This window comes from Uranotaenia lowii, chromosome 3 (genome assembly GCF_029784155.1).
Source record: "Uranotaenia lowii strain MFRU-FL chromosome 3, ASM2978415v1, whole genome shotgun sequence".
Classification (NCBI taxonomy): Eukaryota; Metazoa; Arthropoda; class Insecta; order Diptera; family Culicidae; genus Uranotaenia; species Uranotaenia lowii.
Window position 1 is genome coordinate 201,317,269 of NC_073693.1, and position 25,625 is coordinate 201,342,893.

At 35.7% G+C, this 25,625-nt stretch overlaps 1 protein-coding gene across 1 annotated transcript in view; it reads left to right on the forward strand.

The window, feature by feature from the left end:
* LOC129758233 (serine proteinase stubble) overlaps positions 1-25,625 on the forward strand; it is a 617,997-nt gene that overhangs the window by 83,342 nt on the left and 509,030 nt on the right. The window contains exon 3 of the mRNA XM_055755703.1: positions 1,688-1,739. The gene's annotated coding sequence lies outside the window, so the exon portion shown is untranslated. The remainder of the gene's footprint in view (positions 1-1,687; positions 1,740-25,625) is intronic.

The window sequence follows — 25,625 nt, forward strand, 5'->3', positions numbered from 1 at the left end:
GGCTGTAGACAGACTTCAACATAAAATGCAACAAAATTAACAAGAAGTTATAGTGTTTTTTGGAAGTCTGCAGATTTTAAAGCATTTAGTATCTCATCTGTTCCTCAAATAGGTATTTAAATATTCTATAATATGACCTGTAAATTTTCTTGATGAAATCGGGTTAGCCACGTTAGCCATAGCTATACAAAATAGAAACAGATAAGTCGCTCACGTGTACGAGAGTGTTATATGTAGAATATCCCTAAACGCCTTAAAATACCTGCAAATCGTCAAATATGTTTGTCGTTGCGCATTCTTAGAGGTAGATCAAGAACCCTTAAAAACTAAAAATTCTTGGAAAGAAGCAGTTGAGGAGTTCTGTTAGTGTGCACTCTATTTCAAGTGTCCTGAAATCCCATTGAAAAGGCATCGCGAAGCTCACATGGACTCGTTAATACCAAAGGTGGTCATATTCGTTGCTAGATTTGACAGTTCTCACAATTTTTCATCTATTTTAACTGATTTTTCATGTTGAGAAAAACTGGTACTGTACTGTCGATTTTGCATGTATCTTTGATGATGATTTTTTGGTTAGCTATTGAATTTAAAAGTCAATAATTATAATTTTGAGTTTTTTCTCAGCATCATTAAAAAGATAATGAATTCTCTTGTAAGGTAGATGCATGTTGATTTCATTTAACTTAAACACCTTAAACTTAAACACCTTAAAAATCAAAAGAAAAGGATACAAAATGGTTGCACGACCGATTTTGTGACTACCTATATGTGAAAATACTATAGGTGACTGATTTGAGGAATGTCCATAAACTGGGTGTTGAATGCGAGTTTTAACAATGCAGGACAAAAAAGGGTCTATGTTCCGGTCCAGAATTCTTATTTGTCGGTAAGATCATTCAATTATCATAAACGCATTCAATGGCACCGGAAAATTCAACCTCAAAAGCTTGGTCAGTCGTCATGGATTTTGTTCTAGAAAATCCACTTGTTGGCTAGCGCGGCTAGTTTAAGCGAGTGTGACACACTTAGCGAGCTTGGTCCAGTAAGCAAATTGTGAAACACGTTTTCAGCATTCAATTCAATGGCCAGCAGCGCAGTGCCGGATTCCTCCGGGGGCATGGAACAGGCTAACTTCCAGGAGGAGAGACCGGAGTTTGACTGCATCGATGAATAATGGGGGAAGTGCAATAAACCTGTTCCAGAAGATCAATTGTATAATCGTTAGTTAGATGCTGCTGTTGCTGCACACATTCATCCTGGCTGGGATATGCATGTTTGGCTAATGGTTTGCTTTATTCTAGGGCATCGGGCAGCTTCCGAGAAATGTGCCACAGGAAATCGAGAACGTTTTTCATCTCTTTTTCTTTCTGGTTATTAGGTCAAGAAAGGTTCACGTTGAGCAGAAGCAGGAACCAAATTGAATTGAGGGATGGAAATGCACTTGCAACATTGTTGCGAGCTTTTTTCTTATCCATTTTTGAAGAATAGCTGAAGAATAGATGACTAATATTTATCGTTTACTAAACCATTTATGTGTTTCGGAGCTTCATCAGTAATTTTATCGAAACTCATACTTGACGAGTAAAAGAACAAAATTACTTTAACAATCTTAGCTAGTACATCTGTTCATCGGTGATTGATCGCATATTTTCCTTATTTTAATTCATATTTTTCTCTTTCTTTGCAGGATACGACTAGTGATTGATACATTCATGAAAAACACTTGCTGAAAATAATTCGTAAGTTAAAAAACCAAAACATTTTCTGTATAACTGTTCAATTCATTTTATGATTATTTATTTTTTAACACCACATTATATCAAAAATGGATATGCCATTATACCATTCGGAGAGTCAGTTTTCTAATGAGCTGATCAGACTGAGAAACAAACAGACCTTCAAACGGTCATTGGAAATGGCTGACCGGCCATCTAAAGCTATTAGCCATTGCGGTCTGTGAATGCATTTGAAGATTCCCAGGAATGAACTCACATCCAGCACTTTCTCGATTTCTAATTTGGCTCACTCTCTATAACTGACCAATTTATTGATCCGTTTGCAACTTCGTTTGCGAAATGTGGCGGCCATTCAGTCAAAGTTGTCGTCGCCGTCGTCATCTCCGGTGATCCAGAGAGCCACGTCTTGGCCGCCGCCGGTTGGCATTTGACCAAGACCGCACCAGAAGATCCGCAAAAATCTGTCGATAGTTTTAATCGTCCACAACACCATCTTGGTCCGGACGGGTTTCTATTTTTTTCGCTTTTATACATATTATATGGACAGATGCCCCGACGGAGTAATTGAGAAACCGATCCTTCTCGATGACTGGATGATGGTTCAATGAGTGCAATTTTGACGATGCACTTTTTAGGTTTTGTCTTTACAGCGTCATGAATTTCACTGGCGACGGCAAACGGCGGCATTTACAACTTCATACATTATTGCAACAGGACCGGTCTTTGGCATCTGCCGATCGTTCATATGCATCACATCAATGATAAAGTATATCAGACGGGGAAACTTAGAGGATGATAGTCGATGCACTGAATACAATAAATCATGTCAACTGCCAATGATAGTTACAGATTTCGAATATGATTCATAGCCATTCACTAGCAAATCTATGAAGTATTTTCTGATAAAAAGAAATAAGTTCATTTTAAATGTTCATCACCTGTTTTGAGATAATAAATCAACTTTCGAAACAATAACCTATCGGGTAAAAGACATTATAAATTCCAAAAAATGTAATGGATGCTGTAAAAAGGGGTGAACAAGGATATGGGGTAGAATCGTGACCAAACACGAAAAATTATTATGATGCGCGAATAAACTCCAATCTCTCTGTTCGAGATGTCGCCAATATGTTGAGAGTATCGTCTACAATCGAGCATGAAGCTTAAAAACGATCCGGACTATCGACTTATAAGAAAATAGTGACTGCTAATCGCAATGAAAAGCACAACCTTCAGCAAAAACAAGATCTCGGAAGCTGTATTCGACATTGTTGGCAAAGTTTGATTGCGTGGTAATGGACGATGAAACCCACGCCAAGGCAGATGTCAGACAGCTTCCGGGACAAAAGTTTAATACAGCATCCGCATGAAGAATGGTGGCAGACATTTTCAAGCATATTAAACTATCAAAGTTTTCCAAGAAATATCTCGTTTGGGAAGCTATCTGTACCTAAGACTTGTAAAGCGACATTTTCGTAGAAGTCGGGACCGTCAACCAGGATATTACATGAAAGAGTGTCTTCAAAGCGTATGCTGCCTTTCCTGGAGAAACATGAATTGTCTGTGCTGTTGTGGCAGGATTTGGCATCCTGCCATCGTGAAAAAAGGCCATGGAGTGGTATGTCGCTAACAACATTCAGGTTGTGCCCATGGATAAGAACCCCCCCCTCAACACACCAGAGTTTCTTCCAATCGAAAAATATTAGACCGTTAGTTAAGCAAAACCGTAAGAAGACCAAAAAAACTGTAAGCAGCGAGAAGCAGTTCAAAGCAAACTGGCGTTCTGCGCCGAAGAAAGTAGATAAGGTGACTGTACAAAATCTGATGACAGGCTTCAAACGAAAGTCTCGCCAATTCGGACTAGGGCAAACGGAATCTTAACTGAGTAGATTTTCCGTCTTCTATACAGATTGAACTTCAAAAAGAAAGATACTTTAGTTTTTTAATAAACAAATAATCGATTTACACTACTTTTTGATCGGAAAATCCTTTATAACATGTCTGCTGGTAATAATGTTGCTAGCATATTAGAGTATGTATTTGCTGGTTGTTTTGTAAAAAATATAATGATTTGCCAGTACAGACCCCGTTTGATTTTGGCAACATGCCCGAACATTTTGTGTTGCCAAAATCGAATGTTGCCAAAAACGAACGGGGTCTGTATTTTGCTCGTGTGAAAAAAATCTACAATTTTTAAAACGAAAATTTTGGATTAGGGGGTTTTAAAAGTCTAAAAATAGTAATCTTGAATGTACGCTTCGTAACCTGATCTATACTAACCGATTATAATTGAAGTTCAATATCATGATGGTTTTATTTCGTTATTGTCAGATTTGGCCAGCAGACATTCCATTAAAAACGCTACAAAGTGGTTCAGAAATAATCAAGATTTGTTAATTTCGATACATCTGTATACACTCAATTGCTCTTAGTTTCAAAAAAATTTCTTACAAAAAACGATATCTTTTTTTTATATTTTTCCATGAATTATAATAAGAAAACATCCATTTCCTTCATAGAAAGTATTTCGATCTAACGAATAGTTTTTGAGATTCACGCATTCGTAATTGTGCCATTTCTAAATTAACTAAGCTTTACAAAAAAATCCGAAAACTGTTCCTATTCACTTCATAATTTAATCAATAAACTATATTTTTAATATTTTTTTACGAGTCTCTGCCGGGAATAGATCAATCCAAATTACTTTTGAACCTATTATAGATTTTAAAGACTTTCAAAATTGAATAATTAAATGAATATTAATGTCTTGGATATGATTCGTGAGTGCCATATGATACTAGAAATCTCACTTGGCATATGCCAATATTGGCTGCATTGGCAATTCACCAATCATTCATTATAACTATTTTTTTAATCAGAACGGTATGGTACGTGGTATGAAACTGGGTTTTTATATAGTTCTTAACTCGAAAATAACCTGAATACCAAAACCACATCAATCAATGGATCACTAGTTTTCCGGTAGAGAAATAGGGGAGATGAGGGCATAACGAGCACCCAGGGCATAATAAGCCCTCCTTTTTTCTACATAAGTACGTATTTTCTTAAACAAATTTTCACAAGGACTTGTTTCGTACTACCTATAGTATTAATTTTTCCCCAAAAAAGAAAAATCCTTTTCATCTTTACAGAAATATTTAAAAAAAACCAGCTAGGTTCTCAAGTGACGAAAATATTATAATTATTGAGCATCACCAAATAAGCTGTATGACTTTTAAATCATTTTGATCTGAAATGTACGCACTGCAACATGATCTACACATTGTTTCTCAATTTTCAGCATCATAAAATTTTGGATGTTTCTCTTTAATCAATTTTAAAACGCGTTTTTACTTTAATTTGTTCACGGGAGGCGAACAGAGCACTATCAATGAAGGCATAATGAGCGGATTTTTTTTTGCACATACCATTCATGATTGATTTTTTTATTGTTACATTATACGGCTAATAGCATCAAAGCATCATCCGTCAAACAAAACACCAGAAACATAATGTATGAGCATGTGTTAATTTTTTGAATTCTACAAACAGACCTAGATTATTTTGTTATTGCTTTGTTTGAGGAATCTACGCCTCACTGTTTAGTGCAATCATGATCATGAATGATAAATGAAAAAAAAATCACCTCCACCAGGAATCGAACTCGAGCCTACTGATTACCTCTCCGACATCTAACTAATAGGCCAAATCGTCAGACGATACAAGTTTAGCTGTAGCTCTATTACTCAGTTGACTTCATCGAATCGAATTCGCTGCTAGATTCCCCGGCAGAAAATGCTCATAATGCCTTCATTAATGGTGCTCATACTGCCTCGGGGGGTTTCTCATTATGCCTCTACAGTGACTGGTTTTCAGCTTTCGGCAAAAAAATTTAAAATGCATTTTTTAACGTTTTTATCTACTTTTTCAAGTTTCATCCAATTAGGCAATAGACTATATGAGTGTCTGAACACGAACAATGATGTAATTCACATATTACAGCTGTTCTCTGTGGTTAAATAAGCATTTTCCTTAAGGTGGCCATTATGCCCTCATCTCCCCTAAAACCTTTTTTATTTTTAACAGATCGCGGTACTGAAGATAAATTAGATTAGGGTGACATGAAATCATTTAGATTCTAGATAAATTAAACTGTAAATTAAATGCTAGTATTATACGCAGCGCACTAGATTGGACGGCGCACTCATGACTGCGACATTCGTGCAAACTCGTGAAAATGTGCGACCTGTCAAATCAGAGTTAAACCTTTGTTCGGATAACTGCAATAATATAATGATAATATAATCAACAAATGAATGGCCTAAAAATTATATTCCACAACTGTTGGATTAAAAAACGTTTGAATTTCTTCAGTGGGATGAATAAGATTTTTTTTAAATTTTCAATAACCCGTCGATGTTTTTACAACTTATAGGATAAGCATTCAAGATTTCCCGATGTTAATCGGGTCTGTCCAGATATTCTAGGAAAATATCGAGGCAAGACTGAATCAGCTCGGATGCCCAGATCTTTTTAAAAATTGTATTTACAAAATTTGCTAAATTTACCAAATGAGTAAAGATAAGTTTTGATTTCGGATCCGAAAACCAATCTTTTATAATTATTTTATTCAAAATTAATAAGATTTTTTTAGAATTATTGGACACAATTTTATGCTTCGTTGATAAAATAAAGGTTCCAGAGATTATCTCCTATCTTTTTTTGATTTTGTTTAAATATTTTATTATTTTGCTAAGATTTTTCCGAATAAGGGTGGGTTCTTCTATTCGAAAATTTGATATTGAATGTACGGTTTTCCCGGTTTAAAAAAATGGCTAGGGCCGAAAACGTGCTGAAAAATTTAGGAATGCATAGTATAGAATTCTATCATTTTTGGCTCCGCTCACACTCGATCCACTCAGACAAGCATGCACATAGAATCATTCGATCAGATAGTATTTTTTACTTTATTGAGAAAAAAAAAACAAACTCAACATGAATTAAACCTCATAAAATCTGCCAGCCTATCTTTTCATGTTTACTTCAAACTAATCATTTGCGTTTATTATGAGAATAAAACCAGGGCGAGTACAGCTATGGGTGGATGCATTTTTAGGAAAAGTAGGCAAGGAGTGCCAAAAGTTTCTCAGTGGTAGAGAGTGGAGACGGAGCACTTTTTGACAGCCAGTTGTTCGCCTACCATGCCTACGATTACGGTTGCCTGTATATTAAAACACCCGAAGCTGTACTCGGCCTGAAAAAAACAATTCTTGTGGTAACTATTATGGCAACTGTAGTAACGCACTATAAGAGATTGCCATAAAAGCAAGCGAAAAAATATATATTCAAAATGTTTTCAAGAATTTGACTGTCTTTTCTTTAGTTACGATCGTAAGATCATAAGCAGGGTTGGCATTATTCATCGTCATTAGTCAAATGACTGTGACTGTTGAGCCTCTTGGTCCGTCAAACTCAATTGACTGTTCCTTAACGACCAGTCACTTCGTTTGCCAGTCATTCAACCCCCAGTCGTTTGAAGCTAAAAAAAATTCATAGTCAGCATTCACCAATCGCATTTGAACGAGTCGTCGACCGAACTGAAGACGAAAAAGAAACGCATTTATTATTATTGTTGCTCCTGCCAGCAAGCTCTTTTTCAGTTTTTTATTGCTATTGTTGCTCTCTGCAAGCAAGTCGTTCAATTAGTTGTACCTGCCGTCAGCAGCCGATCGAAGTGTGAAGAGATATGCCAGTCACTCTCAGGAGAAATTTGACCATGTGTAGGAGCTTCGCCAGTCGCATGATGGAGAAATGTTGATTGTTGTCGTGCTTTATCCGTCATGCGAGTAGTGACCCAGACAACCATTTGGTGGGTATTTCGAATTTGCAACGCAAATATACGTGCAAATATACGTGTAAACATATCGTATAGAATGTAGCAAAACCAGTATATACGTATCATTTTGGAGGCCATATAGGTACATTAGCAAACATATTCTTGATTTGGATTGTATTAAATTACGATTTGCACGACTTGTCATGCGCATCATTTACGACTACCCTGATTCTTTTTGGAATATACTATGACAATTTACATCATTATATAGATGATTGAGGTTGTAATATACGACATGTTTCGTAACAATATGGAAAGTTTGACGACTTATTTGGTCGTCTTTTGCAATTTGAGTGCAGGGCTCTCATTTTCCGTCAGTTAAATAAAAATTAGATTATTATTTTTTTTTATACTTTAAACCAATTGGTTTATTTATCCCCAAAAATAATAAAAATAAGATTATTTAAAAAAAGTGTTTTTTGCTGTCAAATTCAAGTTTTTTAACGTTCATGCAGTTATTGTTTGTACCTGGACTTGATCCACTGACCATACGATCTGCAGCTCATGATGGTTCCTCGACGCTATCTGGAATATATAAATTCAAGGGGATTTGCTTCAAAGGCATTAAACCAAAAGCAAATCGTATATTTCTATAACTTTAATCCTTTAAATCGTAGAACACGTCATTGATGATCTAAAAATAGACCAACATTTTGAATCCTCCTTTAATACGATACCAATCATCGATGTCCCATTATCATAAACGATTTTATTGAACTTTTTTGTATTCTTTTACGATTGCCAGCAAATACGTTTTACGAAAATCAGACATGCGAATTAATATGCAAAGGTATACGATTGCATGCACATTATTACGAATCAATGCAGTTATATACGTTTTTTATTTCGAATTATTTTATGCATAGCACGACAAAATCTCTCAGTCACGGCTGATCACCGTATACCGGTTGATTCACGGTTTTTTTGGCGAATTGTCGTACACAAAGGTCGAGTTCATATGTACATAAATATGAGTCTCTCTTCTTGTCGTAATAAAATCATGCAATGCTTTTAAATACGATAAAGAATATGCATGGATCGCACATTGTAGGTGCAGATATACGAAAATGAATATAAATAACATTCTATACGATGTAATCTGTAAAAGAAAATACGACTTCTGGTTGTCTGGGGAGGCTCCGTCAATTGAGAACAGTGTCAGTCGTTTGATGAAACAAAACTAGTCGGGTCAAGCGTGACGGGCGAAATTTACCAAAACTGACCATAAGTTAACATTTCAAGATCTCAATTTGAAAGTGGCTTATTGTAATTGTACATGTATGTGTGCGAACTCAGACCCTAATTCTAGCCAGCTCTAATTTGTAAAAAAACACGCTTGAATAGTTAGGACAATATAATACATGCAGATAAAAACCAAAATATGAGCGCTGAAAACCATAGTAGCTTTGTCTACTAACGCCCCGTTACATACGCCGCGACGTTAAATAACGACGCAACGCGAGTTTCCTAGGAGACAACTCAAACAATGTTTCTAAACAACATTGAAATCGCCTACTGGACTGAAAAAAAAAGAAAACACACCTGCGAATGACAGAAATCTCGCTAGTAAAAAGTGTCGCTAGTAAAACTGTCGCTATTCGGTTTTGTGCTATACACATAATACAAGTTGCCCATTAGGGTGCATAGTTTACAAGTCAAAGATGGGTGACCTGGAAAGCTGATCAGCTCGTTTTATAGGGTAGAGGGTAGGTCCAAAAACTGACAATGGTGAAATTCTCAAAAAGCTCCAAATCTTCAGATCGGAGCTCAACTCTTCAGAACTTGTTTAAATATCCACGTAAAACTTGGAAGAAACAATCAGCCGGACTTAAATGATCTTTGATTATTTCATTTTATTTCTGTATTTCTGATTTTCTCATTTTGTCATGCTTTATCTTCTTATAAGTGACTCTGAAGCCACTCATCACATAATTTTTATAGAGAATAACGTTAAGAACAATACATTAGACGCAGAAGTTTTTTTCATTATCAGAGATCAAACTTTGCGTTTTTAGTTCTCTTTATATATTTGTGTAGTTTTTCTTCATTTTTCAATATCTTCAGAATGGAAGAGTTCTGAAATTTAAGTTTTTCTTAAACAAAGTGTCTACTTTCATGAAATATTTAGATATTTTTTTTCGATTTTTATCCGCGTGATCTCTCATAGTGCAACAAAGTGCCATGTTTTGTTGATATTTCTATGTTTTTTATGCTACTTAGAACATGAGGTTTGACAGCTCTGAGCGCTAGTGGCGACTCCACTCGGAAAATTAACTTTTTCCAGTGATCCATTGTCATAGGCTTGAAGAATTTTGTAGTTCCGGAAAGTTCTAGAAATTCTTGTGATGAAATAATACGGTTGCATGAAACCCAGAACATTTTCTGTGAAGTGAACTTAAGTAAAAAATCACCACTCCAAGTATAGGGTGCCCCATTATGTTGAAATTAAATTGAGCAGTATAAACACACTTAGGAGCAAATGCATTTTTTATAGTTTATGTTCTCTATAGTCTTCTTTTACAGTGATCCAATACAAAATTCGATTCCGGTCAATCGAAAGCCATTGATCGAATTTTTGATCAAAGACTGTTTATGAGCTTCAGCACAGACTGATTTGTGGTGATTTTGACAACTTTTTCCAATCTTTTCCGAAGCTTTCGATAGAATCTGCAGGTTTTACATGTTTTCTCAAATACGGTTTGATAAGGACTAAAAAAGTTTCAATCGGTCTCGCTTGAAGACAATTTGGAGGATTCTTTTCATCCAGTGCGATCTGATCTTTGTTGGATTGGTACCAAGTCATCGTGTCCTTTGAATAGAGAACTGATGCCAGTTTCGGCCAAAACATTACCAGGTGATCATGATTGTGGGTCATGGAGAACAGGCAACGTTTCAGGCACTCTCCTATGTAAACATCTATATTCATGGTGTCAGTGTGGACACGAACGGCTCGGAAAGCATGCCACACTCGCATATAGCTTGTCAAACCATTGCATTTTGACCGAATTTTTCGGTAGTAATTGATTTCTTCGTCTCGTAACACTTTGGCCTGAATACTGATTACCCGGAAGCGTTTTGTAATCTACTTGCAGTAGATTCCTTCGTTGATGATAACGCACATCGGTTTTCCACTCAGCAGTTAATCATATCAGAAGACAGACAGACAGAAGAAGCTTGTTTTAAACTTCGCTACGGCTTCTTCTGCTTGTTTTATGTCTTTAGACCCAAAAATCCCATTTTTGGGTACATCCCGAACTGAGGCAGTCTTCTCACTGATGCAAACACGCATGACTTTTCGGTTTAAAGTTTTGTCCACCGGACCCGGTTTTGCCCATATTTATTGTTATAGAAGCTGCTTTCCTTTCCATGCTTCAGAATCGCTTTTCGAACCGCTCTCACCTGCCTATAACTTCTTCTATTTTCGCTATCTGACTCAGCGAAATGTTGTGCAGGAAAAACATTTATGCATGATATTTTTGTGCTTTTCCGTATAAATGCTTCTCATTTTCACGAAAATCATGAAAACAACAACACACAACGGAAATCAGCTGTTCTAACGTCATTCGGAATGAGCAGAAATGTATCAAAATCGTGCTTAAACATAATGAGACACCCTATAGCTAAAAGTGAAATGCACGGAAAATGATAAAAAGGTAAAATTTACCGAGAAACTGGGGTAGTTTTTTTTTCCAGGGTCCCTTTTTAGCATTCACCTTTTTTTCTAGGTGAATTCAACCTTTTTGTCTACTCGATTTAGGTAAACTTTACCTCGTTTTGAGGTGAGTTTCACCTCGGTGAGGCAAAAGTCACCTTTTTGGGTTTCACCAGCATTCAACTTTCAATCTCGGTAGTTTCTATCTTTTTATTATTTTCCGTTTGTTTGTCCTGATTATTGTTGTAAACTAGTGATTTTTTTTTTTTCAAATTCGTGTGTACGTTTAATTGATTCCAAATGGCAAGTTTCAGCAGTAATCTGAACACTAAAGGTTCAGATAGCAATTGATCAGAAAAAATAGAAAAGTGAGACGTCTGCTCAATACAGTGCCCCTCAAGACGGTGAAGCAGTCTACAGGCCAGATTAAGGCTTATCAGTTAATGCTGAAAAAAGCCAATGCAGAATACCGACTTCTGCAGAAGAAAATTCTAGAGTTGACCCCACCTAATGTATCTTCTTATTAAGCAAATGACCAAAAAGATGTCCAAGGTTCTTTCATACCATGAAAGTTTTCTGATAGAGTGCAACAAATTCGTTAAGTACCTGGTAATGACGGTCTCCCAGCTGTCATAAGTAATTAATCTTAGCTCACCTTTTAACTCAATCTCCGTGGAATGCCTTTCGACAAATAGTCGACTTTGTCCCAATTCCCAGTGTATGATTAATGAGAATTTGATGATGGTTGTCCAACGAGTTACGTTCCAGTCGGGAGGAGGCTTATCCCGTGTTTGACATTCGATAATTAGCTGATCGGTTTTTTCAATGGATAAATGCATCTTTTACAAAAACCGGACTCTTCTGGTTGATGACTAACCCAACATACGGAAATTGTGATGGGAGGGATCCATTTGTATGTGACTTTGCTTTTAGCAGTTTAGGTCTCACTCAACTCAACCTTAATTCTTTTGAGAGTAATCAGTAAACCGTATTAAAAGCACGCGGGCAAAGAGAGTGAACTGAAGATGAAGAATTATTATATGGAAAAGAACCAGTCGAGCCCAGCTGTTTCTCAGACGCGAGTTGTTTGTCTAGGAAATGTACCGTATCCATCATAATACAATCTAACGCACTTCTCGAAAATGATGGGCGGCAACCAAGGAAGTAAAGCACAATTTTTCATTCCTCCTACTAGATAATTACATAGGAGGTGAGATCTGGACGAGCCACTCTAACGGATCTTGGCTCAGAATTTCCCCCTACATTCTCTCTATCATTCGAATGCGCCCATCAATAAGTGGCTTCATTTGTTCTTAGATGGCCGCACGGCGCGGCGTTCTGAAGAAAAGAACCATTTTCGGAAGGTTAGAGCCAGTTACAGAATGATTGAAGACCGGCCATGGGAAAGCAATTAATTGATTCTTTCGAGAGAAAGGTTTGATGTTGATATGTCTGTCTATCTGTCTGACTGGCTGGGGCCTTGGGAAAGATTAACTTGTAAATCTGGAAAACGATCGAATAGAGATGTTTTCAATACCTACCTCCAAGCCACAAGTCACATCGTTTCAACGCTTTTAATTTTGTAGGAAGCATGACTAATCTGTTAGGCCGGGAGACTTAGGTCAGTGTTTTGGGCTTATGATCATAACAATAGTCATAACGATCGTTTTATGTTTTAAGCTCTTTCAGACGCACCGCTGCTTAAGACAAGATTGAGAGGAAAGAATAAATCGGTTCGATTAGAGGGTGAATTGGAAACATTAAGTTGATTGGGATAAAAGGATTTAACTGTTCTTTTTGTATATATTATCAGCGTATGCATACTACGATGTAATAAATTCGTGATCAGAACTACGATGTGTTATTTGGAGAATTTTGGTGCAGATTCTGCGATATCCACAAACTGTAAACTACGTGAACTTTGAATATTTTTTTTAGAAGTGAGAAAACTGATAGGTCATTGGAAAATTTGGGACATCTTCCCGGTTGTATTTCTTTTTCCCGAAAACGTTTGCCCTCCCACAATTTCAATCGTCAGGAATTACCATTTCCCCGATTTGTTTGTCCAGAAAGTTTATCGCCAGAATGAATCATTTCGCAGAAAAATTTTCGCCAAAAGGACCATTTCTCAGTGATTGAAATATATTTACTCAAACTGGAGTTTGAGATAACAATCCGTCTTGTCTAGCTACAAATATATATTGAACATAGAACAAGATTGCGTGAACTGAGCCAATCATCATTGTTTACAAATCAGAATCTTTTCAAAGGTTTGTCTGTTTTGAAATAAGTGGGGTAGTTAAACTTTGATTTGGTTAAATTATAATAAAAAACTGCAAGAACAAGGAAAAAGCTTCAGACATTCGTCCACATTTTACTTTTAAATTTTTTAGTAGACTTCCTTCAAAACTGAATTTATAATATCAGAATGAATCAGCATCATTTTGGCGTAAAATTACTTACGACTACGCTCTAGGACAGGGGCACAAAATAAAATTTCTCAACGATTAGAGCGTCACGATATAAATTTTTGACAATTTTGACTGTACCATCCCATCTCAAAATGGGGAGAAGGGGACTTTCATACAAAATATCGGTAAAATCTGATACAATGAGTGTTTTTTGTATAAATTTTGAAACAAATGCAAGTTTAAAAAAAAATTGAATTGCTGGGTTAAGAAAATCTTCTACATGAGAAGGCTGGATTATTCTTCGGTAATTTCGAAAATATCTAAATAAAATTAATAATTCATATGGACGATTCCCGTTTGAGGCCTTTAATCAAAATATTATTTAGCACAAATTTTTGAATCAATATATGTTTTTGTGACAATACATTTGATTTTGATTCCCAAAGCAACGTTATTTATGAATTTTAATGAAAACTTTTCACTTTCACATGAAAATCTTTCTAGGGTTTGGATTTCACACGCATTTTTCAATCTGCCGAGCAAAAACTAGTAGGTCGACTTCCATCAAACTTTGTACAACTTTTAATCCAAAACTGTGTATCTGAATGTTCATCCGATGTTTTTAACTGAAATTATCACAACATATTGAATAGTCCACCCTTTAAGCTGGCCTTTGACCAGAATTTCAACTAAAAAAAATCAATTGACAGTTTTACAAAACCCCCACGAGCCCATGGTTTATATCGCAATCCGATGCATTATAAGCAATAACGCCAAAATAGTAATTGACTCGGATGGTCACATATTTTGCACCGACCTAAAATATAAAATTTAAAATCAATTGGCAGTTCAATATTGCTTAAGCAGCGGAAGACCTTTTTAAAAACTTAACACTTTCAAAATGAAAATCATATTTCATCATTTCTGATAGAAATGAGCGTTCATGTCAACTTTCAGCTCTTAAGGTCATAAGATAGCTGAGCTCCTTATGAAGAAACTATGGATAAACGTCACTTCGTCAAATAATCGTTAAAAGAAAATCAACGTTTATTCACCGAAGTGACGTATGTGTATTTGAAGCAATTGTATGCAAATTAACGAGTTGCATTACTACAAAAGGCTAAATACTTTTTACATTTTTACATAGATTTTACATATATTTCATGAAGTCCCAGAGTAATTAGATAATGGAGAAAAAGAGAGAAAGAGAAAAACGCTTATATTGTCGAAAACGAAAAATGGATGTACGTCACGGCACGACACGGCAGGGGGAGGCTCCTATACAAAAACATCGTAATATTTGACACAATATGATTAATTTACAAGTGATTTTAAGAGATGAACCAGCTGAAAGCTGAAAAACTTTATAATAAAGACATAAAAAAAAACAAGTGATTTTCATCAAATTTTTTACACAAACTACGGGTTTTTTACGGATTATCGAAAAAATCATTGCATTTCTGCAAATAAATGAAAATTCTACCGTTGTCAGATTATGTTGCATGATCGGATTATGTCACATGGTCCGATTATGCTGCATGGTCGGATTATGTCACATGGTCCGATTTTGTTGCATGATCGGATTATGTCGCATGGCCGATTATTAGGGGATGAATAACGCGACAGCGTTAAAATCCTAGAAAAAAGAATTAAAAAAAAGCATGGCCGATTATGTTGCATGATCAGGTTATGTCATGTTGCTTGATTGGATTATGTAACAGGGTCAGATTATATCACATAGTCGAATTATGTTGCACGATCAGATGATGTCACATGGTCCGATTATGTTTCATGGACTGATTATTTCACATGGCCGATTATGTTGCGTGATCGGATTATGTCAAATGGTTCGATTATGTTTCATGGTCGGATTATGTTACATGATTGAATATGTTGCATGGTGAGACTATGTCAAATGGTCGATTAGGTTGCATGATTGGATTATGTATGTCACATGGTCCGATTATGTAACATAGTCCCATTATGTCACATGGTCTGATTATGTTCCATGATAGAATTATGTCACATGGTCGGATTATGTTACATGGTCGGATTATGTTGCATGATCCAATTATGTCACATGGACTGATTTCAATGCATGCTCAGATTATGTTTCGTGATTAGATTATGTCAAATTCTGTTATATTGTTGAAATATGTCATACAGTCAGATATTGCCATTTTGACAATGTCACATGTTGGTCATTACGATAATACACCATAAGTTCACCTATTCTATACATGCTATACATTGACAAGAAAAAAATAGCATATTTCTACGTTTAGAGGTTGTAGCTAAATTACTACCTCCTTTACTTTTTTATTAGGATATCTATTCCTGACCAAGTAAAAGACCAAGTTATTTTTTCATGGCAGGGTGTTGAGATACGAGAAATATTTCTATGATGATTTGAGACATATACAGCAGTGATTGAAATCCTCACCAATTTTCTCATCAGAGGCTCTCAAAATAGGGGAGAGGCGGGCTATATGCGCATATTAAGGAAAACCCTCATTTTCTCCCATATTCCGATAGATAGGAGTCTGAAAAGTATATGCACATGAGCGGACATCTGTTTTCTATACGTTAGAGCATTTTTTCTGTTAAAATCTCTTACAGTTTTTGTGGAAATAATTTTATAATAAAAGAAGTCAAAATAGCCGATTTCCGAAACCGGCGGGCTAAATGCGCATATTTATGTTAAAAGCTATATTTCATTTAAACTTGCAATATTTTGAAATTATTTAATTGAAAATGGTAGAAACGGATGTTAAGCATACGTCAAGAGTGAAATTCTGGTGAAATTTTTTACATCACTAGTTCTTTTGCATGAAACATAGTTAAGTGTGCCATATGGCCATATTTCATGGTAATTTTTTGTTCATATTGTATTTCTATCAGATCAGTATGAAGTTCTTCTTTTTTCGCTGTAAGATCGTGATTTGAGCGTAGATTTAATGTTTAAAAGAAAGAAAGTAAAAAATTTATAAGAACAATCTATTTTTCTTGATATATGCATTTAACCTGCCTTGATATGGGCATTCAGAACCTGTCTGTTATTGCAATATCTTATCATTTACAACTTTGCCAAAAGCTTCAATTTGTTGAATTTCCGATTTCCAGATGAATAAGGAAGAAAAACAATTAAAATTTTTGTTCACAGAATCTGTACGCAGAATAATTAAAGTTCAATATATTATAACAAAACTGACAAAAATCTTGTTTGAATTTTTAACTTTTTTAGACTTTATATAACAATTTAATTTTTCCATGCCATGTGTTAAAAGCGTACTACCCTCAAACTGCACTGATTAGATATGATGAATCTTTAGCCATATTTTCAATCGGCTGTATGCGCATATTACCCAACATGCGCATTTAGGAACACTTCCCCCTACATGCTTTGAGGCTTCGCTTAGCTATACAGGAGACGATACATATACATTCATTCAAACCTCCCCCCATGAGGAGGATCTGCTCTGAGAGACACTATTCATTTGCTGCCCCGAACGAACTCCCTCAACGTTCGGTTGCTACATGATGCATGAAGAAGACGAGGCACACATACTCATTTACGTTATTGAATTTGATGGATTCAAGCCGATAGCTGTCGTTGAGGAGAACATCTTTAACCTCGCCGCAAAGGTTGAGGCAACAACAGGTGTGTTCAACAGAACTCAATCGAAATCAATTGAAATGGATTGACAGTTGATCAGCTGTTTTTCCAATTGACTTCGATCGATTTCTATCAGGCTGCTGAATGAACAGCCAGACACTAATACTAACGCGCTGTGTTTATTGTCATTTTGTTATTCAGCTATACACTGTGAGGTTTCTGGATTGATTGTCTTATTTAAAAAAAGCAAAATCGAAATGATCTTTAATTTTATTTTCCAAAACAAAAAAAACTGAGTAAAAGTAAAAGAAAATAAAAAAACAACGATGCGTATAAAGTTTTTTTTAAAAGCTAGCGTTTTATTTTTATTAAATATTTTATTTCTTATATCAATATACAACTTATATAAATTTATTCTCCGGTTAACTTAAAAAACAAAACTAATTTGCTAACATCGTTTTTTTTTCACTCCCCGGGCGGGAGCACCGTATGACGGTTAACATTTAGTCCGCTTAAATCGACATTTGCTTCGGTGCAGCAACTACACTGAAAGATGCTATTAAATACTGCATCTCCGACACAGCACCGCCGACACCACATCGCCCGACATCACTCTCACTGGCACAGCACCATCGAGTCAGAATACCAGGCAGAGTACGACTTTCACAGCAACACCGACCCAGCATGATTGGCACAGCACCACCGACACAGCAGCACCGACCAACACAGCACCACCGACACCGACTTAGCACGGCACAGCACCACCGACTCAGTACTCAGTACACGACAGGGGACACCACACCGAATGACATCACTTTCAAACTTAAAAATTAAAAACAAACCGAATCAGCTGTTTTTTGACAGTAAACAACTGCATTTGTGTTAGTGCGATAGAAACCGATAGAAACGAATCCTGCTCTCGAGCTTGATCGATTTCGATTGGTTTCGATCGAATCCGATTGGCTTCATTGAACGTCAATTGGATTAGTTTCGATCACAACATTGGCTGAGTGAACAACAATTTACCAATCGAAATCGATTGAAACCGATTTCAATTGGCTGTTGAACGGGCTTAACGACAACAACCGAACTTATTGCATTGCATAGGCCCGCAACGTATGGAGCAAGGAGGGGGGAGGAAAAAGAAACGAAAAAACTAGCTGCCTGTGTGCGGTTGCTGTGCAATAATAGCAATAGCAGAAAAACCTCGGGTATTCGATCCAGGCACAAACGAGGAGACTCGGGTTTGTTGTGCCTTTTGAATTCGGTTCCCTCAAGAATGTAACAGGAGATGAGTGAGAGCCATTCGTTTGGTTTTTTTGATTCGCTGCCTCGAATGTAGGTATATTGCTTCGTGAAGGCGGGCCATGTTGAGAGCGTATGCATCATCGGTTTTGTCGTTTTCGCTGCCTCAAAGCAACCTTTGCTTCCGAGTAAAGCGTTGAGCGAGAGAAGGTTGATCAATTCATTCTCAACCAAATACAACCACTGATATACAGAGACTTCATCCATACAGAGGGGAGATAGAAAAAAAAAAATTATTTGATACAATTTCTTTATTCTCATCTATTCCTTCTTTCAGAGGGGAGACGAGAGAAAGAGGAAGAGTTTTCATATATTTTTTCGCATAATTTGAAAACTAATAAATACAATCAAAGCCATAAGCTATTTAGCTTATTTAAAACAAGTAAAACATACTTCTCCACATTCGTTAGACGGTAAACTCTGGAAATAAAATTAAAACATACATTTCTCATAACTAAATTGCTTTTGAAGCAAATAAAGGCAGAATACTAATTTGAGACTTGGAGAGTTAACGGTAGTCGCGAACGGTCGTCATTCATTTGGTCGCGCGTAAAATTGTGTGATTTCTAAATAGAACGGTCGTGGGACGGGATTTAAGTTGTGACAAGTGATGTCTAAAGGGGCGAAGGCCTGGAAAATGCTTAATTGGGTGATGATCTGTGCCGTAAAAGAGATATTTCGGTGTTTGAATCAGTAGTTTTAATTTGTCGAGTGAAACTAAAATGGCTACCTATAGTGAAAATGGGGATAATGGTAGTAGTGTGGTCTATACCAGCAGCTGGAAGAAGAACAGCTACCGGGGATATAATTGTGTAGTGTGAGTGTGATAGATTCCAGTAGTATGTATTGGAATGGATGATGGCCGCCGAAAACAGAAGAAATTGGGAAATTCAACATGACAAAACGCCTATGGAGCTCGGTGAGATCAATCCAATTATATTTACCTTTCCTTTTTTTGTTATTTTTAATCCATAAGTAATGCATAATGCATAAGCCAAAATCTAGGTTTTAAATTCGCACGTAATGTCTAATCCCTACACAATTTCGAGGAATGGTTAAGATTTTTCCTCTCCGAATTTCTCTGGGAGGTCGTAGGTAGTTGTATTTGTTTAATGGTACCTTTCAATTTGCAGGAACCAGTAGCAATGAGACGAACCATGAATTGGTTGCTTGTATTAATTTTTAACAAGGGACAAAGTTTTGGATTTTAAATTTGTTTTTTATCCTTGTTAATTACTACTAAAATATAGACTAATAGATACGTCAATCAATGTGCACATTTGTTGAATATGTCTAAATAAGTGTCAGGCGACAACATTCGAAAACCAAATTTTATACTTGTGTTCCAAAATGAAGAAGATTGCTGATTGAAGTTTTTCTATGTTCACACTAAAATTGATAATCAAAATAAGGTTGAATACCACATATTTTTACGTCCAGATTTTTAAGTTTTTCCAAGTTGCGCCCTTCTTAATAATTGATGAAGACAGAGTGTCAGAGAGAGAGGTGTTTTCGAGCCAACTGGTATGTGTATGTGGTTTTGCTGTAGGAAACTTCATTCACATTTAACGTTTTTTTTTTATTACGCACATTCACACTAAAAGGTTTGTTCCGCGAAGTATTCATGAGAATCTAAACTGTGGTCTGGGGTCAAGATAGCTAGAGAAGAAGGTAAAACATTGCGCTTAACCTCAATCGACAGAGCCGTGTAAACGCAGGGTCAAAAATAGTTATGGAATTTCGAACGTTATGTATGGGATTTGAAACAAAATTACAATTTATTGAAAATTGCGAGGTCTTATTGTTCAAATAAGTATACAGTCGCATTCTTTGAAATAACATGTGTTGAAATTAGTAAAATTTATGTTCTAATGCTTTCAATATTCTGACTACGAGACAGTTTTTTTTTGGAAATTTAGCAGTATTTCTGCAAAACATTCGAATTTCGTAAAGCATTTTTGCAAATATAGTTGTAAAGATATGCTAAAAAATGACTTGTTGCAACTTGTCATGAATGCTATTTTATTTTAGGTCCAACAAAGTTCAAAAACAATCAGTTATTAGGAATTTAGCAAAAAGCAATTTTTTTTAACTCAATAAAAAATCCACGTAAAAGTTATGTTTTTCAACCGCATAAGCGCTGAATGAATTGTAAATACATTGGTTAACATTTCTATATTTTTTGCAGAATTTTAAAATTAGTAGTTTTTCTAGAAAACCCATAGTTTAAAAAAATTCCATACATTTTTGTGGAATTTCTTTAACTATTTTTTGGTTGGCCTACTAATACATATGCAAGCAACGGAGTAGCATACCTAAAGAATCTAGCTATCCTGGTCTGGGGTAACGGGAAAGATAGCATATTATATTAAGCGCTGACTGGGGGAGCTGATGAGAAACATTTCAACACCATGTAATATTAGGTTTCCAATATTTTCCGGTCAAATTCAAATTCTTGTAAAATTAGTTGGTTGGACATCGAATTTTGTTGCTATAACCTGAAATATTTGTTTCAGTAGGAACATAAAAGGTTACTTAACAGTTCTTCTTTGCTTGGGAGTTCAACGGGAGGTTATGTTTTTCTTTAAACATCTGTTTAGTTATAAAGTTGATTTGTCAGTTTTGAATTGGTTTTTCTATCATATATTCCTTGGAGGAAACAACATGCAATCAAATATAAAGATAGTGAGATTCTTAATCAAGTGCCGTTATGGATTGTGATGGATTTCAATTATATGTATTGGTACACTGCAAAAATTCGACACATTAGGGGTATGTGTCTGCCTACATAGCTTTTGCAATTTGTCTCCCAATTAAAAAATATGTGCCACACATAGGTTTCAGGAAATATTTCAGTGCAATATGTATGACATGAACATTATAAAATTTCACACATAGGTTTGAAATGTGTGAAATATTCGTTTGGAGTTTGTTTTTGAGTCTACTTTCTGGCGTTTAAAATTGTGCAGACGATTTTTTGTTTTCTAATTTCGATTTTTATGTTGATATAATTTATTTTTCAAAATGTTAACATGATTTTTCTAGTTCAACAACTGCTTTCCATCATCGATGGGTCATTGTCTGAGCTGTACGTTTCAGCCTTTTTTCTCAATCTAAGCCGGAGGTTTGATAATTTTGATCTGAAAGCAGATGGTTTCAATAGAAATAGAATCAATCAAATCAATTGAATTAAAAACTCACCTTTTCAAGCGATAATAATTCATTTCTGAGTATGCCGTCCCAGCGAGTTATCACCGTTGAAAGGCCGACCGCTACTCCCGCAGACGGTAGAATTTTTGATGTGTATAAAGCAAAAACAAAGATGCAAGTTTGATACAAGCAAAATTTTATCCGATTTGTGGCAATTTATTGAAATTCGGATTACGTTTTACTATCGTGATGTTTCAACTCCAAGTGAGAAAAAAAAGCATTTTAAATATGTTTCGGCTAAATTTCTCTACTAAAAAAGGGTTTAAATTATTTTTAAGACAAATTGATGTCTTTTACGAAATGTTTGCAACAATCTTGAAGAACTTCAAGATCGAATTCAATTTTAAGAAATCTGAACAACAGAAAAAGTTTGACGATAAGTCTCGAAAATCCGATGAAAATTTTGGAAGGTAGACCCCTGATTTGTAACAAAATCAGAATAAATATAAGGATCAGAAATTTATAGTTTAGCGGATGTAACAGATCTGCTTTACATCTGCTGTTACATCCACTAAACTACAAATTTCTGATCCTTATATTTATTCTGATTTTGACACTCAACAGGGGTTTACCCTCCAAAATTTTCATCTAATCAGATTTTTTTCGATTTTATTAGCTGTTCCTTATCAGAACAGTAGGAAAAATACAAAAAAAATTGTTTTTTTTTTAATGCAGAAAGAAACACATAGGTACATCTATCCACAAGCTTTTAACTTTTGCCATATAAGTTACGAAGTTATGGTCTTCAATAAAGCTCTTCAGTACAAAAATTTCGTTAAAGAATTGGCACAATAAACTTTAGAAATCTCGGTTCCACAGAAGAAAAATCAAATTTTGTTGATTTTCCAGAACAATATTTTAAATTTTTCAAAGATACAAACCTAAGAATTAAATTTACTTTGTAAAAATTTACTTACATTTTACTTACATTTTACTTAAAAAATGTTCAAAAAATCTTGGATCAGGTGTTTTTAATAAGAACGAAACCTTCCAAACCTCAGACCATAAGAACTTAAAAATGACTCGAATCGACTTAGTCTCCTGAGCATGTAACATTTTTATTTATGAAACAATAGTCTTGTAAGGTTTTGTTTCGTTTTGACACAAATTGATTGCTCAGTTTTAACCAAAAAATAATGCAAAAATGATTCAGTGCATTTGCATCTTCCTTTCTAAGATCGTCAGATTATGTGAGAGATGGATAGCAAACGAAAAGGTAATGTCCTTAACTTGTTTATGTTATTGTGTATTTATTCAAACGTAAAGCTCTACAATTTGAACTTTGAAACGGATCAATTCTGACACACAGTTTCTTAAAGAACTGTTTTAAAACCTATCAGACCAAGAACAATGCTGTTTACCTGTGTTATCGATACTATCGTTCTAATCTGTTCATGTTTTGGGAAAGATCATTCTACCGGTTAAATAAACTGAACTAAAAAAATACGACTTTTCCTTATCGAATCCTGTAAAGTCATAAGTGCAAAACAATTCACCAGTTTCAGCATTTGAGTATCACAAGGCGATAAAATAACTCAGCGTAAATTATGCACAGCTACATTTGCGTATCGACAAGGTCTTCCGGCTGGATAAAATTCTAATCATGTAGGAAAATATTTATGTTTTTCTAGTTGGGACACGCAACCCAACGATGTCGGTTGTTTAGCTACTGCCTCAATTAACTGTCCTTTTATCGAAATCTCGTAACTCGTCCTCAGGTGTTTCAGTACCTAATGATTCCGGTCTGTGTGTGATAATTAAACGGGGAAGACGGCATCTAATTAAATCTAGAAAAAAAATATTAATAGATGCCAGTTGACATCGCAGTAAATCTCCAAATAGCGATTCCCTGGGCCTGGAGGAGCTAGAAAATCGTTAGCTATGCTTTGGGAAGCCCTGAATGGTGGGGGTCTCTTCTCAAAGACCTAGCCGAGGGTATATTATCGATGGTGCACTTGTTAGGTCCCACGAGATCGCAATTACAAAACGACCAAGACGATGGACGTCTGCCAGTAATAAAGATGTTATCCCTGTAGCAGTTATCCTAAACTTCCTGCTGCCTAGAAGTTGCGAGAGGTGTAGAAAATACGTGTGCTGCTTCTTCTATCCCCTCGGATTGACTCCATTTCAACCCACTCAGGCCTATCCCAATACGCAATAGTTACGAGATCTTTCCGACGTTTTACAAAGTGCTTCCTCCGCGCTAATGCAATGATGGTTATGAACCAGTTTAGCCGCGTATGCCATATCTTCGGGAAAGAAAATTATATCCAACGATAAAACGCTAATCCCGTATCCCTTAAGTTACACTAGCTATCCGCTAATTATTTTCAACCTGCTTCTCGATCCGGGCAACTTTATGCCACACACATTCAGCTTCTTTCGCCGAAAGCAAACATGGTTGAGTAGGTGCAATCATTGGGAAAATCTTGTCCATCCATATGCTACATGTTTTGAAACTTCGGAATTGCCGAAAGAATACATTGGAGTTATTAAGCTTATCTATACAGAATGAATTCAAATATAGTATAAAAATAGGGTACCATAAACCGTGTGGCTCCAAATGACCTAGTGCGAACAAAAACCATAATTCCGCTAGAAATACAAATTTCAGCCCACTTTCCAATTTATCATGATGGCAATATCATAATCTGCAAAAATTTTATCACCCGTTTCCGTCTCCCTCGGAAGGCCTCACACGTTTTCAGTTCTTCAAAGCCTCCGTCAGCGTGGCTATCGTCGGGCTCCTCTAGGTCAAAAGGATCAATAAATTAATTATGCTGATCATCTTCTTGGGGTGCTGCTTATGGTTCCATCCTAAGGCGGCTATCAGTAGCGGCAAACTGGGCAGTTTAAATGGTCCTACACAGAAAAAAATATGGACAATTACGTGTCATTGAAAATGGTTACCTTCAAAATAATTCAACCTGTAATTTCGAAATCACGTAATTTTCAATTGATTGGTTGAAAAATAAATGATAAATCATTCGATATTACAGCAAATGTCCTGTAACAAAAAGGAGCAGGACATGTACTGTAGCTTTACAGGTGGAAGCATTATTTTTAAGTGAGAACATTATTTACAGGCTGGTTTGAATTTTAGGACTGTAAAATTCGAGTGATTGTGGAGTGTTTGTGAATGCAGTTTACATTACTTTCCGTTAGCATCTTTTCGCAGACACCAGATCGCGTGAATTCCAGTAATAAGCGGCCAACTTTTTAGACTGCAGGTTTATTTTGTTTTTCTTCGAAGAAGAAAAGAAGGTTATACTTGGTAAGTTCTTTTAAATTAAATCGCTCAATAAAAATCAATTTCATGACGTTACGTAAACATCGAGAGCATTTTGCGTACAATATTTCTCAGATTTCTGATGCTTTAAGCAATCTGATTTAATTTTGAACCTGTAAGAATTTTTATTTCATAATTTCAGATTTCAGGCCAATTTAAGACCCACTATACAAAGAGGAACTGATGGTAGAGACGAGGATTGGCAAAATTGCTCTCTTTTTGAATGCATGTGGATGGATTCCGATGGCCTAATTGATAAAGCTCGGTGAGTATAATTTTATTATGGTTTTTTTTTTGTTGATTAAGGGTACATTTTGAGTAAGTGACCTAGTTTCTACCTGCACACAAAATTTTCGAGGTCGAAATTTAGCAAAATTTTGCTCAAATTTGACCAGCTAGTTAGCAATGAAATTAGCAAATTTTTTAAACTAAAATTTTAGTAAAATAGCAAAAAGTGTCCTGACTGAATGTTTACTAATGTTTTAGTAAATTAAAATCATTGTTTGCTAA